General features: G+C 39.8%; 1 pseudogene; it reads left to right on the plus strand.

The window, feature by feature from the left end:
* Nucleotides 1–1,938: 1,938 nt before the first annotated feature.
* Nucleotides 1,939–16,371, plus strand: part of LOC149235059 (phytochrome-like) — a 45,124-nt pseudogene continuing 30,691 nt past the window's right edge.

Consider the following 16,371-nt stretch of genomic DNA (forward strand, 5'->3'; position numbering starts at 1 on the left):
TTTGGATGCTGGCCAAAATTTTGGAGGGTGTTGCACCCACTACAACATGACCAAGGGGCTAAGGATATCAGAACTAAGTGATATCATAACATTTCTCTTGTATTAGTTACAATATCTTGCGACTTAGATATAACAATACAAAGGTGTATGACATATGGATGAGTTGGTAGAAAGGACCAAGGTCATGCAGAGGATATGGTTTGAGGAGTAATGTGACTATAAAAAATCACTGAGTCAAGGAAGAAAGGACCACAATTTACATAAAATAGTGTTGGGTCTTCCTTGAGGTGAGACAATCCATGTTTGTGCTCTGATGCATGCCTCGGGGAGTTAAATAGATTAATGGGTCGTAATATGAGGAACAAATGCAAATCAATGGAGTTGGTTTATGGAGTTATATGGATTTGCAAAAGGTACTGAAACAAGGTAACGAGGAAAACCATCCACAGAGAAGCCATTCCAAAGTACATCCAAGTTGTGTGAAACCATGAATAAGAATGGAGAGCCTCATTGATAGGAGATTTGTCAACAAAATGGACAGTGCCTGGTTGAAGTGTGCAGGTGGATTGATAATTAATTCTTAGTATGGAGGAACATTCAGGTGGTCATTCTCCAGTTTAATGCCATGGAAGAGGCAAATTCAAAGGCAACAACAAAATGGAAAATCCATGCTGAGGTACACTTGGGCAGCGTGAATATAGGACAGGAGTGGCATCATCATTCAATAAGAAACAAAGGAACAAAACAGAGAAACCTAGTTAAGAAATTGGGGGGAAAGGAGCATTGTTATGAGAGAGCTATGTGGAGAGCTCATTGTTTTGAGTGTGCTACTATGCATGAGGCAAAGTAAGCATGTTCTACTGTGAAAGGTTGAGAGTTCCTATGTAGAGAAAAGACCCCGAGAGACTAAGTGTCACCTGAGAAAGGTCAAAGGTGTCTGTGCTAGTGAAGAAGGCTGAGAGATGACTATATGCATTGGAAGAGCAGAGTGCAGAGAGGACTGTGTGTCCTGTGTGTGTTGGTGAGTGCTATGAGTGGAATAACGAGTTGCTTTAGATTGTGTAGAAGGCTGATAATAATATTGTGTTGCGAAGAGTTGTGATGAGTGACTGTCGTTGAACAAATTAGTGAGTTGTTGTAGAATCAGCAGAGTGAGCAGGGATGTGAAGAGAACATAGTTGATATCAGGTAGAGTGGTTGCCAATTACAGAGAACATTGAGTTCCTTATTGAGTGTGGATTAGAGCCTACATACAAGAAGTTGGTGCTTCCATCTCTAATGGGTGCTTGAGAAGGATTAGGGGTTGGTGCCTCTTGCAATTTGGTGCTTTCATAAATCCAAGGAGTTTCAAGTTGGTGCTTGAAACAAATCCGTGAAGTTGGTGCTTCATATGGTGCTTCTAGTAAGTTGAAAAGTTGTCTACGAAAGGAGGGAGTTGGTGCTTCCTGCTAGTGGGTGCTAGCAAAAAATCAAAGTGATTTGGTGCTTCCTATGAGTGGTGGCTCACAAAATAGATTGATGTAATAGAATAGGTGCTCTTATTTTACATTAATAACAACAACAAGCTTTAGGGGTTTTTTCCCAAAATGGTTTCCACATAAAACCTTGTGCCTCATGTGTATGATGCTCATGGTGTGTGCTTGTATGTTGATTTCATTTTTATGCCATATTATATGTTGTTGCTGATTATATGGATGGTTACCAAAAAATAAGAAAATAAAATTGGCATAAAGAATTGAAAATTAGCATTAATACTGATTCACCCCCCTCTCAATATTAACATTTTTTCCAACAATTGGTATCAGAGCCAAGTTCCTTCAGGAATAACTTAACCGATAGAAGGTAGATCAAAGGGAAACAATGGCTAATCAATCTTGGCTTACATTTGAAGGAGTTCCATTCTTAAGTGAATCAAAGTATGTATTATAGAAAGTTAGAATGGAAGCCTATTTAATGGCCTTGGATGTTGACGTATGTTGCTCTATATTGAATGGAGAAAAGAGTGAGAAGAATGAAGAATCCAAGGAGGTCATCATGAAAGGGTTGTCTAAGCCAGATGCTCAAGTAATTGTGAGCCTCTTTTTGAGGAATTCTAAGATAACAAGATGTGTTTTGTAGCAGCAACCCAAGAACGCATAAAGACTCCAGGAGAAGGAATGTTGGCCATGATAGGAATTTTGACAAGAATGATGTCAACAAGAGTAAGTCTTATACCCCATTCTTAAGACAGAAATAATGTTACAATTGTGGAAATATTGGGCACAAGAAAGCACATTACAGGTATGGAAAGAAATGGCATGCTTCTCAACGTATTCATGCGAATGTAGAAGCTCGGGATTTGAAGACAAGGAAAAACAATGGGGTTGATAAATACAGATTTGTCTTCAGCACTCTGTTTCAAAAGAGAAAGATGAAAAGAGGAGGAATAAATAAAAATAATGATCCTCCTACTCTTTTAGCAGACCCAACTGTAAGGTGAAAGGGAATCAAGAGGATTTGGGTGAAGAAAGAGGAGTTGAAAGATAAGTTTCCTCTGGTCATGTGCAACTGAGAGAAACTTCAGACATTGGAAAAGAAGAAGTTGGAGATTAATGCTTCCATCATGACTCAACCATTGAAGGTCTAAAGGAAGAAGGAGGATGATCCTCTCAGGGGGATTAGATCCTCTATTTCTCTTCAGTGAACGAAGAGAAGGGCCTCAAGGGAAGATGAATAATTCAGATGCAAGAAGCTAAAATGAATGAACAGATAGGTGCATCTGATTAATGATGGTATGGCCATGCTATCTTGCTGATTACAATAGTAAATTGGTTTATTTTTAGTTTATCATCATTGAAAAGTAGAGGAGGAGTGCTTCCAACATGAGTTTAGGGAGAGTTCACAATAATGTCTTATTTTGTGAGAAGAAGGTTGGCTGCAGCGAAAGTGTGGAATGAAAGGAAGCTCATAGTAAATTCAAGTCCATAGGAACAGGCCCCACATAGATGCAAGAAAAAAGTTGCAAGAGATCAAAGAGAATTCACTCAGGGGGAGATGCTTTGATAAGCAGTAGCAGGAAACAATTGGTAGCCTCAAGAAGGAAGATTGTTGAGCAAATGAAAGGTTTGATTCTTGGGTGAAATACCCTTATTTCATTTAAGTTGTGAGTTTGATTATGCCTAACAGTCTTGTGTTTATGAAACAAAATTGGTGTAATCTTTCAATGTCCCTTCGTCCTTCAATTGGTATCGCTATGGGAGTTTATAGTTTGGGATCATGTGGAGTAACCTTGTGTGCAAATGGACATTTCTTTCTGAGTGGAAGTATTAGAGTTTCCCTGGTACATCGTTCCATTTGTATCATTTTTGGTACAGTTGGTATTGGTTAAGTAGCAGTCCATATTTTGAGGCTTGATCTCAGGGGGAGCAATGTCGACTAAAAATATGCTAAGGAGAAGTGAGCATAGAAGATGAAGTAGCAAGAAAAAACAAGAGGCAGTATATGTTCAGGGGAAGCATATCACATAAGCTCAGTTTATGGAGAAACAATAGTGCCATTTATTGAACAGATGTTTGCAAAGTGGAATGCACATATCAAAAAGTAGACCTTGGTCTTCACATCCAGTGACTACATGGGGAGAAAAAGGAATCTGGTAGCCCCTTGCCATTGAGGTCAAAAGGGGAGAGAATTTTTGGAGAAGATATGATGGCCTATGCAGAAGGGAGAAGGTCATTGGTGGCTCATGCTAGGAGAATTTTGGAAGCAACATGTGGAGTGGCCATCAAAGTGAAGATAAGGTTGAGGTGTTGTCATCAATGCCAAAGGGGGATATTTTTGGACAATTGGCATTGTCTAGATGGCCAGTGGCCTAGTGAATATATCTGCAAGTGTGTTGCCATTGTTGTCAACAATCATGCTGGGAAATCTGTTGGGAAGTTAGCATTGCCTAACACTTGGATATTTGGCATTGAATAACTATTGGCAGGAGTGTTGGCATTGATGTCAACCAGACTCGCATTGATGCTTGTCACAGTAGGCTTGTGTCTCATATGTATGATGCTCATGGTGTGTGATTGTATGTTGATTTCATATTGCTCCCATATTATATGTTTTTGTTGATTATATGGATGGTTGCCAAGTTTGAATAAGAAAAGAAAATTATCATAAATAATTTAAAATTAGCATTAATACTAATTCATCCCCCTCTCAGTATTAACATTGTCTCCAACAGTTTTGAATAATCAAGACCTACAAGTACTGGTGGTTCAGAAATTTCTTTTTTGATATGGGAAACAGAGAATTTAACTTGTGTGGTCCAATTAAATTCATTGTCTTTCTTGAGCATATCAATAGCATCTTTAACAATTTCAACATAATTAGGTATGAACCTTCTTAAAAAAATCATCTTCCATAGGAATTGTCAGCCGAATAAGTCGTTCTTGCAGACAAGACCAACCTCCCTAGTATCTAATGATATCTAGCGACAAGCAAACCAAAAAAATTCTATCTTTATCTAAATATGCAATTTATAAATAAAGGTAAACAAGTTTTTTAGGCCTACCTTGGGTCCAGTGCAAGTTTGTGGAAGCCACGTTCCATTGATCCAAATGAGCTCCCTTGTAAAGAATCTGCAAACACAAACAAGCACACACATTAAATAACACCTGAAAAGAAAATATAATAAAGCATATTTATCATGATGATCAAGGAATTCATGAAACAAACCATATAAGACAATTTGTTGAGAAAAATGAATCTGATTGTTTTAACTTTAATCAAAGAAGAACTTTACAACCTTGGTGCCTTGATGTTGTACAAGCTCCTCCCAGGGTCCAGCAAGAAATCTCCTCTACTTTGACAAGTTTCACTCTCTTTCCAATGAAGCCAAAAGGTATGTAATCTCTCCTCTCAAGCTTAACTAGGAAGTCTCAATTCCAACAGCATTTACCCTAAAAAATGTTCAGCTTCTAACCTCCCTAGCAACTAGCCCAATGCCTTAATTTATAGTGCAATGGAGGGAAGTTACTAGGTCCACCTTCAAAGGGATAAAGCCCTCCTTCAAAGGGATAAGCTCCTCTCATCAAGGGATTAGCTCCTTTAGTTTTGGGATGCATGAACCACCTAGGAGCGAACCATCCACGTCAAGCCTCCTTCTAGAATAATCCAGAATTAACCACAAGTGAGTTTTTAAGAATAAACTTGCACCTTTTTGACTTTCACAAGGGTCCGCACCCACTCCTTTAGAGACAGAGCGGGCAGGTCCACAGGTAACATGAACAAGGGGTGCAGGACTGTAGGTAACAGTAAGAGAAAGTGCGGAACTAGAGCTTTATTGATTTTAAAGGACTTTCTCTCATTTTTAAAGCTTTACATGAAGAGCTGAGGTTTGAGACTTACTAAGGAGGACAATATGAATGATGATAGACCCATACTGACTGCAAATAGTCATGGTGACAATATTTTGTGTAACAGATTTCCCCCTAAAGTGCGAAGTCTGTAGTAGATGAGGATTTCATTTATCATCTAAGAAGAGTGAAGTACTTTATCATTTCGAGGATCATCTTGTGGAGAGCCTGGTTGGAACCTGTAAAAACATTCAATACAAAATATATATATGAGATCATGTCATCGCTGAAGTAGGCATTCCCATACTCAGATCAAAACTGACTAGAAAACTAACTACTGCTCTGATATAAGAATGATCTTGTAATACATCATAAGTATAAACACATGTAGACACAGTATGGACGCAACCATCTGTTTATGAATAGTCTACTATATAAAGGAGTGGTCCGTTCCTATTTGTAATTGAACAGGTCCTTTACTGTTAAATTTTAACGAGTCCAGTATAGGAGAAACTCAGCGTTTTTCAATTTTAGGGAGTCTGAAAAAACTTAAGAAAACTCCATGGTTGTCATTTTTCCTAAATTTGTGTCTCTCAAGCCCGAAAAAGTATAAAATAATACTTGAGAGAACCACTTGATCATTACGACCAAGGAGTACTTTTCATAATTAGTGCCTCTGATCCAAAAAAGTAAAAAAGTGATCAACAACACGTCGCTTTATAACCAATATCGAATTTGAAACAACAAAAATCCAGCAAACTTTTCATGTTTTAACGGTCAGAAAAGGGTTGTAAGTGGACCGTCTTTTTAGTTTTGTTTTAACGAGCTTAAAAAGAAAAACTTGACAATCTTTTCATATTTTAGGAGTCAGAAAAGAGCTTAAAGGTGACTCTAATGTTTTTTGTTGAAAATGACCAATTTTTCCTAAAAGATCCGTTATCTTGCACAAAAACTCAAACATTACTCATACCTATTTAAAATAGATAAAAATGCTTCAAAAGTTACCTCTTTAAAGTGAAAAATAAACAAATTAAAAACTCATTTATTTAAAAAAGCTTATAAAAAGGGATTTTGTAAATTCATTTTTACCGTTTGACTTCAAAGTGAGAAAAGAAAGCTTTTGGTCAGAAACTTCCCGTGAAGATTGCGGAAAATCCGTCCATTGGAGTCGAACGCCATCTCCTCCAAGTAATCCACATCATCTTACTCTTTCATTTCATCTGTTTGAAAATTGTTTTTAGGGTTTTATTTTTTTTTTTTAGGAAATTTCTAGGTTAAAAACCCGTGCGCGGGGGTTCGCAGGTATAGCATAGGAAACCTGCGGACCCGACTTTTTAATAAAAGGAAAAAAGTCAGGGGTCCGCACCTGCCGTGAAGGCAAAGTGCGGACCCATGAACTGTCTCTAACACAGAGGGTGCGGTCCCCGCAGCAAAGGTTTTTAAACCTAAATTTTTCAAATTCCACCCAAAAATTTTGATTTTAAATATTCTAATCCACCTTTTTATTGAATGTAGGGTATACATCATGCTTGATTGGCGGGAACGGGAGCACGAGGACGTGGATCTCGCCGCGATTAATCATCAACCTTCGATTGATGCATTGAAGGCATGCGGTTTATACAAATTCTGGGCCATACCTGGCATGAGGGCCCAAGTGGACTTTTTGCAGTGGCTGGTAGACAGGTGGAACATACAGGACCAGTGTTTCTTTATTGGTGGCCACCAGCTCGAAATGGAGCCAGAATACATTTACTTTCTGACTTGTTTGCCTAAGAGAGGTGAACATTTGACTCTATTCAGGACTAGGCCAGGTGGCCAGTCTGTCGATAGCCTCCGGCTAGAGTTTTGTAATGACCAAACTAGAGACAAAGGGATAGATATCAAAACCATCTCCCGTCCTAAACTCAAAGTGATTGCGTTTACTATTACCAGGCTCTGCGGAAGCGCAACACTACATGTGGCCACTGGATCCCAAATGCGGATGGCAGTAGACTACTTTCGAGGCATCATCTTCAACTAGTGTGAGGCTATGTTGGCTAATATAAAAGACCAGCTGACTAGAGCAAAGAATGGACAACTAAAGACCTTTGGATATGGTGCTTTAGTTGTGAGTTTTGGTCTAGAGAAGGTCCCAATGTTGGTCCCACAGCATCTTACCGTTGGAGCTGGATTTCCCCGAGAGCCCAAACCGATGCGTTGGGTTGCAGTTATGGCCCGTCATCCTGAGGAGGGAACAGAAGTCGTTTGATTTACTCCTGAGTATTTTCATTGGTTGGAGAACCAAGTATTTGCTATTCAGGATTTTCTTTATGCTGGGGTAGATTATCGTGGTGACCCAGACATGGCTCTTCCACCAGGAGAGCAATGGGATGACTCAGGTAAAATCATTTTTAACATTTTCTAATTTAACTTTTTTTTGTTTTTAAAACGTCCCAAAATTGATAGTAAAAGTTTCAAATGCAGATGTAGGTCCACGGTGATCAACCACTCTCCAGCCCTATTAGAGGAAACAGCCAGCTGCAGCAACACCAACACCACAGGACGAATCTACAGAGACTTTGGCTGAATTGGAGAGTCATCTAGAGTGTTTGACAGTAGACATTCCGAAGACTAGCATAGATGACATTCCTCTTAGGCTACAGCGCTATGTGATTGGGGTCCCAGGACCTTTCAGGAGGTTCCTTTGCAGGGTGGCCCGTATAGTGGTTTCTTATCGTGATCATCACCAGTGATAAGATGATCACCTGTTGTAGACTCATATGACATTTTTGCTTTTTGTACTATCATTTTTGCCGATCATAAGGTGTTTTTCAACCTATGATCGAAGACGATGTATATTTGACACACTTCTATGCTATACTATATCACTATTACCGGCTTATCTTGTAAAACATGTTATGGAATGTTTTTAAATTTACTTGTATGATTATTGCAAATGTCTACTTAACATTTGAGAAGCAATTGCATCTGCTAATGTATTTAAATATCTTGGAATATGCTGATATTCAATATAGTCAAATTCACATTCCAAGAGATGAACTCTAAAAAATAATCTCAATAACACTGGATTTCTAATGGCATATACTCTATTAAGCTATAATACAATGACTTCAGAATCTAACATCACTATCAAACTCCAAATCACAAATGAGATGGATTCAGATAATAACTCAATCACTGCACTATACTCTGCAATTTTGTTCGTTGTTTGACCGAGGCTTACCCCATGCATAGATACCAACTTATCAGAGGGCGAATAGATGACCCAAGCTGCCGAAGAAATGTTCCATGTATTACGACAAGCACCATCAGCAAAACCAATGTATGTTTGGAGAGACGTCAACATCTGCAATATCAAGAGTAAAATCAAGATAAGTAGGAATAGTGACAAAAACACTCTCTAAGCTAAGCACACTTTTTAATCTAAAACACACCAGCTAGAAAGAAAACTAACCTAACTAAAAATCTCCACATCCAGATTTAAGCATAATATCTTTCCAGGTAAAGACCATTTCTGGGTTTACCTAAAGAGACCACGTCAAAGTCTACCAATTCATAGGCCCCTTTTGCCAGCTTTCACTTAACAACATAAGGACCATGCCACATGGGTATGAATTTTCCAGCGCCTAATTTATCATTTGCTTTATCGTACAATAAGACTAGGTCTCCTTCCGAAAAATTACGAGGGGTAACATTTCGATCATACTGAGCTTTAATACGTTTGGCATGAGTTTCGATTGCTAATGCATCATCTCGTCGATTCTCATCTAGCTGAGCGAAGTACAACAAATGTTTTTCCTCTTCGGAAGTGGCTGGAAGTAATTCTATGGCCATTTGCAAAGATGGGATTTCACATTCAATGGGTAACACAGCTTCCAAACCATAAACTAGTTGGAAAGGAGTGAAACTGGTTGACGTTTTTACTGAGGTTCGATACACCCAAAGCGCTGAAAATAGCATGTTATACCAATTCGACCTATGAATCCCAATGATTCATTGGATCATGATGACTAGAACTTTGTTGATGGCTTCAACCAGACCATTAGCCTGTGGATAATATGGAGTTGAACTATCATGACGCAAGCCAAGTTGGTCTGTAAGTTCAGTCATCATAATATTTCGAAAATGATGCCCATGATCAGTGATAATCGCTTGTGGAACACCAAACCTAGCAATTATATGATTGAACACGAAAATCGCAGCAGTTTTTCCATCTACCTCAAATGTAGGCATCGCCTCGACCCACTTGGTAAAATAATCTACCGCAAGGATGATATACGCATGCCCCCCGGCCGAGTGAGGGTTACATGTAATAAAATCGATACCCCATTTCGCAAAAGGACCGATGACAATTATAGGGTGGAGAGGAGTAGGTGGAGTGCGCATCTTTCGATCAAAAATTTGGTAGTTGTGGCATTTTCGGACCGCATTAATACAATCTTTAAACAAAGACGGCCAGAAATAGCCAACACGCAATATCTTTTGGGCTGTGGAAAACCCAGACATATGACCACCACATGCTCCAGAGTGACAGTCATTTAGAACCCTTTCAGCTTCCTCATGAGTTAAACAACGCTGGAAAACAGAGTCCGCCCCACGACGATAAAGTGTATCTCCAATAATTTTGAATTGTTGGGACTGGAATCGTATTTTTCGACACTCTGATCTTGAAATTTCTGGCCGAAAGGATTGGGTTTGGAGATAAACTATGATATCCCCATACCATGGATCTAAGGTGTTGATTAGAAACAAGGATTCATCTGCAATGGGCTCCTCCACCACAATTTCCGTGTCAGCACGCGGAAAGTCACACATCAATTCCGCAAAAACTAAAGATTTCTTTGACTTAGACTTTTCAAATTCTAAGTCAAACTCCTATAGGATCACAACCCATTTGGAGTACTTGCCCCCTAGCAATTGCTTGGTCAAAATGTAGATCATAGGGTTGCAATCAGAAATTACTGTAGTTTTTCATAGTAAAATGTAATGACGAAAACATTGGACAGCTTGAACAGCTGCCAATGCCAATTTCTCCACATGTGAATATTTTAGCTCAGTTGGATTTAAGGTTTGACTAAGGTAATATATCACATATTCACTACCGAATTCATCTTCCTGAACTAACACCATTCCAATGGTGGAATGCGAGGCGGCGAGATATAAGAAGTAGTCCTGGTTGTAGTTGGGAGGATGCAATAATGGTGCATGGGTCAATGCGTGTTTTAGTGCATCAAAATATTTGTCAGCTGTCTCATCCCAAAAGAATGGAGTATTCTTCTTCAACAACCGGGTAAAACCCTTTGTGATCTCAGCGTAGTTAGGAATGAATCGACGTAAAAAGTTTGCTTTCCCTTGCAAACTTTGGAGTTGGTGAAGACTCGAAGGAGGAGGCAATTTGACAATAGCTTCAACCTTCGAGGGATCGACGCGAATGCCGGCTTTCGAAACAACAAACCCCAATAATCGACCCGTTTCTATACAGAAAACACACTTATGTGGATTCAACCTAATTTGATAATGCCTACACCTCATAAAGATTGCTCGTAAATGGATGAGATGTTTAGCTCGATGTAATGAATGAGTAGGTAAATCATCAAGATAGGGTTGCACAATGCGCTTGATGTCATTAAACGCGTAAGACATGGCTCTTTGAAAAGTTGCCCCGGCGTTCTTGAGGCCAAAAGGTAATTTTGAATAAGCAAATGTCCCCCATGGAAAAATGAAAGCCGTTTTTGGTTGATCGGCAGGTAGAATATTTATTTGATTGTATCCGGAAAAACCATCCATGAAGGAGAATATTTCATTGCCGGCACAATCATCAATGATTTGATCGATATAGGGAGTTGGGTAATTGTCTTTTAGACAGGCTTGATTAATATCCCTATAATCAATACATATTCTTATCGTTCCTTGCTTTTTGTTGACAGGAACAATATTCGATACCCAATCCGTTAACGAAATTGGATAAATGAAACCTGCTTTAAGTAATTTTTCAACTCTTGCCTTAATAGTAGCAGCTTTTCGCGGGTGGATCTAATGCAAACGTTGCCGGATGGGTTAAGCATCCGGGTAAGTTTTGATTTCATGAACAACAATTTCTGGGTCAATTCCTGGCATTTCCTCATATTACCAGGTAAACACATCGCGGAATTCTTGAAATAGGGCCTTATATGTTTGAATTTAATCTTCCGTACAAGAGGCACCTATATGAATGTTTTCAACAATTCCAAGCTTAACGGAAATGTCGATAGGAATAGTTCAAGAAATGTTTCCCAAATTTAACTTAGAATCAGGATTTTTCATTGGATTCTGAGGTTCCTTGACATAATCAGTCATAAAAATAGATGAAAAATCATTTTCAAAGCAATCAATCTCAGGTAAAAACGAAGATCTATGATGAAGATCTTCCCATGGTAAATCATCAACACACAGGATTTCACGAATTTGCTCATCAATGTGAACAAGCTCGGAAAACGTTATTGAATCTGAGTTTGATGTTGAAAGTGATTCTTCATGGACCACATTCATTAAGTCAATTTCGGTTGAATAAGAGTCGGAAAATGACTGTACGGCCTGATACGCAATTTTCATATGGACTCAAAGGCATAGCATCACCAAATGAATCTATCTCAGATTCGGAATGTATGATCCAAGGATCATCATAAACAATAGTGTCTGATGAAATCATATGAATGGTTGCAGTATAAGGCGATACCTTGAGAGGAGGAAAGAGAAAAGTTCCTAGTAAACCAGAATCTTTAACTAGTCCTAATCCAACATCCTTATAAGGGGTAGTTGTTTTGCCAACATGCCAGATACTTTCAGAAGAGGCTGGGTCGGATGAAAAGTAAGTTATCTGGTCTATAGTTACTATCTTTCCATTATGAGGGAACTTTATAAGCTGAAAGACCGATGAAACAATAGCTGTCATAGTGTAAGACAACCTATGACCCAAGAGAAGGTTGTAATCTAGAGGGGCATCAACCACCTCCAGATCTAGATTAACAGTTTTGCCTTCAACCCCTATAGGTAAATCCTGTAGAATGCCAAAAGGATGGAACCCACGGCCATCAAAGGCCTTTATAATTGTCGGGGATTGATTAAGTGTAGGAGAACCAAGTGATCTCCAACACTGGATCGACATAATACACGTTGAGGCTCCCTCATCAATCACAGTCCTATAACAAGGTCTGTTTTTTACTAACACTGGAATCTGGAAAGCCATTTGATGAGGTAAGTGAGGTGTACTAATTTCTAGATCGAAAATTATAAGGTTCGAGTCCTGAATGTCAACAGCTCCTATAGCCAACAATAGCAACTTACGTTGTGCTGGACATGATTGCAGCACCTCCAAAGCCGACATTGCTGAAGGTGAAATAGCCAAATATTCAACAATGTTATAGTACTGAGCCGCTCTCGCATGTGGATTGAAAGCTGACTTTCGAAGTATACCGTTGGCGGGTGGTTTGATTACTAAGTCTGGTTTAGGTTTCTCGATCTATAGTGGATCGGAACCGGGAGTTGAAGTTGATGGGTTCGAATTAGAAGATTCTGCTTCCTTACCACCAACAGGACTTTTACTTCCATAATCTTGCAATTGTGTCGCAATCCTAACATGGGACATCATCATTATGGGTTCTTCTGAGGCATTTGAGGAAGAACCTATCATCTTACTGTCTTGACTAGGAAAAGGATCCTTCAAAACAGCAGGCATTTGGGAAACTTTGATGATTTTCGCAACCTCTGCACGATGAGGGCAATCTCTTGTCAAATGCTCTTCGTCACAAATGAGACAAGGATAACGAGGTTTGCGTTTCTCATCAGTAGATTCCGTTTTTTCTGGTTTCTCTTTCGAATTTTTATCTGTTTTATTTTTCTTCTTCCCTTTCTTTTTACCACCGGATTTTGATTTCGCTGTAGATGACTCTACAACATGAATATCGGCAGAAATCTCTGTGGAAGAATCTCCTGTCGGGGAATCTGGTAAAGTTATGATAGGAGAAGAATTCTTGGAAGATTTCTTCTTACTTTTGGTATTAACTATACCAATCATACCATCTGCGGCATGAGACCCTGAAGGAGCTGCAGTTATTTGATTTTGTTTAGGAAGGTCGGTGATTTTCTCATGTAACGTACCTGACTGCGTATAAACTAAGTCAAGGCACTGAGCTTGAGCAATTACTTGCTCTTCAGTAACGACTCCTGCCTTAGCTACATCCTCAGTGATTTTCGGTAATAGATTTGACAAACCATTCTGCTAAGATCTGATCCGGAATAAAAACTTTCACTAAACGCCATCGACGTCTCCATTCATGAATGTGATCTGAAATATAAGTGGATGTTGACTGTTTTAATGAAGTTAATAATTCCGTGCCATTGTCATATCTGACTGGAAACTAAAAATGAGTTAAAAACAAAGTAGCTAACTGACTAAAGTTATAAAAAGTGGCTCGTGGTAACTCAATGTACCACTTGGCCGCAAGACCAATTAGAGTGCGTTGAAAAAGCCTTAAACGGATTGAATCATCTGAAATGGAGTTAGACGCACACTAGAGGTGATAAGTCATCACATGGTTCGACGAGTCCTCTCCTAATTTTCCTTCAAACTTAAGAATATCACTAGGCAACTTATTCGGCATTGGCGGCCAAAATGGAAGATAGTTAATTGGATCGTTCGTAAGGCGCGACAAGTCAGGCAAGTCCAAAGTTGCAATGAATGGTAACTGACGATTAGGGTCCCTGAAACCCTGGGTCATGAGACCAGCCCTAGGAGGAGGATATCCAGGATAACTAGAAATTGGAATTGCATTTGGGATATTATATCCTCCCGGAAAACCAGGATTAACCGGACCGTACTGGGGTTGTTGAGGTTGCTGATATGTATATCCAGGGTATGGTTGATACTGATAGACTAGCTGCTGCACAGCAGTACCGAATTGGTACTGTCCCTGGTACGGTTGATAAGTAAATTGATGCTGAATTGTGACAACCGTACTTGGACTAGTTGTCCTACAGGCATTTGAACCGAAGATTGAATTGAGGGTCCAGACTGAGGTAAAGATGCTTGACGAGTTGATACAGGAACAGTAGAAACTAGAGCCATCGATACTTCGGAAGTAGCTAGGGTAGATTGAACCTATGTTGCAGCAGTCATTTGAGGCGGAGTTCGAGGCGAACTAGGCCCAGGTTGAGAAACTACAGAAGGTGCAGAAGTTTGAATACTAGGCTGGACAGGTTGTTGGGTTGAACCAGAAACCAAGGGTTGTCCAGATTGAGATGACAACTGCACATTCAGTTGCAAGATCTGTTGTGTTTGAGATGGATCCCACACTAAGTTCATTCCGGGGTATGGACCCATAGAAGGTTGAGCATATTGAGAACCATAACCGGGTTGAGGGTAGGGTTGATAATTCAAAGGTACATTTCCAGTTCCCTGGACAAATGACTGACCGGAAGGTGGTTGGAAACCTTGGGTTGGGTACTGACCTTGAGGTTGATAACCTTGAGGCACGTATTGATACTGGGGTTGACCTTGAGGTACATATTGATACTGGGGTTGACCTTGAGGTACATACTGAGTCTGGGGTTGACCTTGATGAATGTACTGTCCCGTAGGTATGTATTGTCCTTGAGGTTGCCCCCCAGGCGGTAATTAGGCACCTTGAGGTTTCCCCCCAGGCAATAATTAAGGACCTTGAGGCTACCCCCCAGGCGGTAACTGGCCACCTTGAGGTTGCGGATTTGGAATGGTACCTGACATCATAAGAATATCTTCTACACTCAACGGTTTAGTTCTGTTATTACTAGTTAATAACCCTTGTTCAATAGGTTGAGGAGATGCTCCCGAAAAGGTACCAGTAAGTGACTGATACCCAGAGGGAACAGAAGGACCGCCGTATAAAAAGGTTTCTGGAGATTGAGAAAACATGGATGATTGTCTCGACATATTTAACAGAGGATAATAACCCCTAGGTGTTGGGTGAAAAGGAATGCGAGGTGGTGAAAAACTTAGTCCCGGGTTTTCCAAAAAATTGGTCAATGAAAGATACCAAGCGTCCCTCCTAAATGGACTATAAAATATCGATTCACGCTCCCTAAGTTCTATAGCTGGTTAATTTTCAGGGATAGGGATACCTTCTTCCGGAGTAACAAGTTCTTCAATAGCAATAAGTCCAGAAGGAAGATTTTGGGTAATTACTCTTTCTACCCTGGGTGAACCAGGACCACTGGAAGTTGGAGAGGAAAATCTTGATGTTGGAGTAGCAGGAGGTTTAGTTTCAGGTTCAGATATTTCAGGTTCCTCAGCTAAATCACTAGTAGAAGAAAAACTACCAGTAACTTCGGAAAAAGAAACAGGCTCTAAAATATACTCTGGTGCTTGAACTTGGTAATCAGGATGTACAACCAAAGAAGACTCTCCTTCTTTAGGTGACCCAACTCTACTGTCACTAGGAGTTACAAGGGTTCGTAGCCCTTCAGGCTGGCTCGGTGAAAACTCAGGAGGTTGGCCCCGAAGTCTACGGGGCTTCCTTAGTAATTCAACCACGATTAAATATTTTAAATACTTCACACACAAACAAAGAAAAATCTCAATGAAAACCTCCTAAAGTCTCTAAAGAACCAAACAATTTTGAATCACATGCCTAAAGAATCTAGTAGGTCAAACCACACACAAACAGTAACTTTTCGTACCGAAAACACTAGTTGGTGATGAAATCCAACGTCGCAGAATTCAATACAGAAATGGCGGTTGGAACAGTTACCCCGACAACCTGCTTAATGAATAGACTGACACAAGTTTCTCCATTAAACTGTCTCGAGTGAAGAGAACCCCCCAGAAAATCCAAGTGAGTCTAGCCGACGTCTGCTCCAGGTACAGTGGGATCTTCCCTCCACCATCACCTTAGGAAAGAATCCTATAGAATATGGTCACTATAGTTACCAACGGAAACAAATATACGTGGGGGAACAATCTATGATCTGATACACATGCAAGGGAAGAGTAGCAAGCTCAATCCCCTTGAAGGCTCCTTGACAAAATCCAAGG

Source organism: Pinus tabuliformis, chromosome 8 (assembly GCF_031772625.1).
Source record: "Pinus tabuliformis cultivar Carrire ecotype Pingquan chromosome 8, CPIR1, whole genome shotgun sequence".
In the NCBI taxonomy this organism is placed as follows: Eukaryota; Viridiplantae; Streptophyta; class Pinopsida; order Pinales; family Pinaceae; genus Pinus; species Pinus tabuliformis.